General features: G+C 51.3%; 1 protein-coding gene across 2 annotated transcripts in view; it reads left to right on the forward strand.

Annotated features, from left to right (window-relative positions):
• The first annotated feature begins 2,177 nt into the window (after window positions 1–2,177).
• TMEM150B (transmembrane protein 150B) overlaps window positions 2,178–3,674 on the forward strand; it is an 11,234-nt gene continuing 9,737 nt past the window's right edge. For both annotated transcript variants that reach the window (XM_011932470.1, XM_011932471.1), the window contains exon 1: window positions 2,178–2,245. The gene's annotated coding sequence lies outside the window, so the exon portion shown is untranslated. The remainder of the gene's footprint in view (window positions 2,246–3,674) is intronic.

A 3,674-nucleotide genomic window follows, 5' to 3' on the forward strand; every position in this document is an offset into this window, starting at 1 on the left:
CAGCCTGGGTGACAGAGCGAGACTCTGTCTCAAACAAACAAACAAAAAAAATCTTTCTTACAGTGGCCCCCTGGCCCCACCCAGTTTCTCCCCTCATTACCTCTCTCATCTTATTGGAGCTCTTCTTCCCACCACTCACCCTGGTAAGGTCCCATCCACCTCCTCGCTGAAAGCTGCACTTTCCACATTTCAGGCCTCCCCCATTCTCTCTGCATAGAAAGCACTGCCCAAAGATATCTGCAGGGCTCACTCTCTCACCTCCCTTAGGTCTCTGCTGAAATGTCACCTCACCTGGGAGGTCTTACCTGACTGCTCTGACTAGAAGAGTCCACCCACTGCCAGCCAATGCAGAGCCCCTTGTTCAACAATTATTAAGGGCCGGGCATGGTAGCTCACGCCTCTAATCCCAGCACTTTGGGAGGTCGAGGCAGGTAGATCACCTGAGGTCAGGAGATCGAGACCAGACTGACCAACATAGTGAAACCCCGTCTCCACTAAAAATACGAAATTAGCCGTGCATAGTGGTGCATGCCTGTAATCCCAGCTACTTGGGAGGCTGAGGCAGGAGAATCACTTAAACCCAGGAGGCAGAGGTTACAGTGAGCCGAGATCATGCCAGTGCACTCCAGCCTGGGTGACAGAGCGAGACTCCATCTCCAAACAAGCAAACAAACAAACAAACAAAAAAATTAGCCGGGCTTGGTGGTGCACACCTTTAGTCCCAGCTACTAAAGGCGCCTGCCACTATGCCCGGCTATTTTTTTGTATTTTTAGTAGAGATGGGGTTTCACCGTGTTAGCCAGGATGGTCTCGATTTTCTGACCTCGTGATCTACCCATCTCGGCCTCCCAAAGTGCTGGGATGACAGGCGTGAGCCACCGCGCCTGGCCCACTCTAAGCATTTTAAAGTACAATTCGGTGTTGTTTAGCACATTCACAATGTTGTGCAATCATCGCCTCTATTTAGTTCCAAAACAGTTTCATAACCCCATAAGGAAACTCCAATTAAGCAATCATTTCTCATCCTCCCCTCTTTCCATCCCTTGCGACCACGGACTTGCTTTCGGTCTCCGTGGACTTGTGTATGGGTGATCTTTGCACCACATTTCCCAGCTGACCTGACTGGGGTTCTCAGAACTGCACATGGTCTGTGATTCTTCCACTCTGCCCGTCTCTCTTCTCCAGTGTCAGACCCAGACCCACTCACGTCGCAGTCTGAAGTCTCTTCCAGCCACTCCCGGTCTTTCTCCTCTTTTTTTTTTTTCTTTTTTGTATTTTTAGTAGAGACGGGGTTTCACCATGTTGCCCAGGCTGATTTCGAACTCCTGACCTCGCGATCCACCCACCTCAGCCTCCCAAAGTGCTGAGATTACAGGCTTGAGCCACCGCGCCTGACTTTTCTCCCCTCCTTTATACTTCACCAACCTCATCCCCAATCAATCTCTTGCATTTCTTTTCTCTCTCCTTCCTTCCTTCCTTCCTTCCTTCCTTCCTTCCTTCCTTCCTTCCTTCCTTCCTTTCTCTCTCTCTCTTTCTTTCTTTCTTTTTGACAGAGTTTTGCTCTTGTTGCCTGGGCTAGAGTGTAGTGGCATAATCTCAACTCATGCAACCTCCACTTCCTGGATTCAAGCGATTCTCCAGTCTCAGCCTGTTGAGTAGCTGGGATTACAGGTGCCTGCCACCGCGCCCAGCTAATTTTTGTATATTTAGTAGAAACGGGGTTTCACCATATTGGCCAGGCGGGTCTTGAACTTCTGACCTCAGGTGATCCACCTACCTCAGCCTCCCAAAATGCTGGGATGACGGGTGTGAGCCGCTGGGCCCGGCCAGACAGGCAGTTTTTTAGGGTCGCACGTGGATAACCCCAACAAACCCTCACAATTGCCTGAAGGCAGACCATCATGCTCCTGGTTTTGCGGACAAGAAAACAGAGGTCCGAGATCCCTCTATCCCTAGAGGTGTACATCCCCTCCCTGGGGAAGGTTCTGAGACCTCTGCGTTCCTAGACTTCTACCTCCCCTCCCTGGGGAAACTTCCAGGCAGGGGACGTAGACATCTAGGGATACAAAAATAAACATAAAAACCAGTCCCCACCACCAACCAGAAGCGGTTTCCTCAATATGAAAGTGCAATGTCATCTTTCTTAGAGGAAAAGCACAGCCTCTTCCCCTCGGCTGAGCCAGGCCAGCAGCCTAGCTTCCGGAAGGACCCTTAAGGCTCCAGACACCCAACCTACCCGTGGCCAGTGGTGACAGGGGCCTAATTCCCAACTTGAAAGTAGCCCGGCAGGCTGGAGCCCTGCCCCCTATCCTCCCAGGGAGGGCCCAAGCAGGTCACGTAAGCACCGTGGGGACACCAGTGAGCCAAACCCATCTTTGTGCCAGGACACCGAGTTGGGTATGGAGACTCAGAGCAGGGACAAGTCTTCCTTAGGATCACCTGGGCTTTCTCATCTTTATTATTATTATTATTTTGGAAGAGGAATGGGACTCAGCCAGGTGGCAAACACAGGGCAGGGCAGGAGAACAGTGTCCAGGGCTGACGGAGGAGCAGGTAGCCTGGACACCTCCCTCCACTAGGCTCCCTCATAGCCTTGTGTGACTTCCTCTAGGGGAGTTGTCACCTGCTGATTATCTGTGTTGCCTACAGACAGAGACCCCACTGAGGGCAGGGGATGGCTCAGATTCATGTCTGGGCAAACGGAGACTTCTGGAAAAAGAAGCGAAAGGAGGATGACCAGACCCAGAGGAGAGGCGTTTGGGGGCAGAAGGGGTGAGGGGAACTTGGAGAGCTTTGGTCTCTAGCAGCCCCACTGGGATAGGATTTATTTATTTATTTATTTTATTTTATTTATTTTTGGAGATGGAGTCTCACTCTGTCGCCCAGGCTGGAGTGTAGTGGCGCGATCTCGGCTCACTGCAAGCTCTGCTTCCCGGGTTCAAGCGATTCTCCTGCGCAGCCTCCCGACAACAGACATGCACCATCACACCCGGTGAATTTTTGTATTTTTAGTAGAGACGGGGTTTCACTGTGTTGGCCAGGCTGGTCTCAAACTCCTGATCTCATGATCCGCCCGCCTTGGTCTCCCAAAGTGCTGGGATTACAGGTGTGAGCCACCGTGCCTGGCCACCCAGCTAATTTTTTTGTATTTTTAGTAGACACGGGTTTTCACCACGTTAGCCAGGCTGGTCTCGAACTCCTGACCTCAGGTGATCCACCTGCCTCAGCCTCCCAAAGTGCTGGGACTACAGGCGTGAGCCACCTTCCCCAGGTGACCCTGGCTGTTTAAAAAATAAAAATAAAAAATAAAGGAATGAAACACTAATACATACTACAACATGGATGAATCTCAAAAACATTACACTGAGCATAAAAGACACCAGACAGGGGCTGGGCGCGATGGCTCCCACCTGTAATTCCAGCACTTTGGGAGGCTGAGGCAGGTGGATCACTTGAGGTCAGCAGTTTGAGGCCAGTCTGGCCAACATGGTGAAACTCTGTGTTTATCAAAAAATGCAAAAATTAGCCAGGCATTGAGGCAGGCACCTGTAATCTCAGCTACTTGGGAGACTGAGGCATGAGAATCACTTGAACCCAGGAGGTGGAGGTCCCAGTGAGCCAGGATTGCACCACTGCACTCCAGCCTGGGCAATAGAGGGAGACTCTGTTTCAGG

The sequence above is a fragment of the Colobus angolensis genome, unplaced genomic scaffold (assembly GCF_000951035.1).
Source record: "Colobus angolensis palliatus isolate OR3802 unplaced genomic scaffold, Cang.pa_1.0 Scaffold96, whole genome shotgun sequence".
NCBI lineage: Eukaryota > Metazoa > Chordata > Mammalia > Primates > Cercopithecidae > Colobus > Colobus angolensis.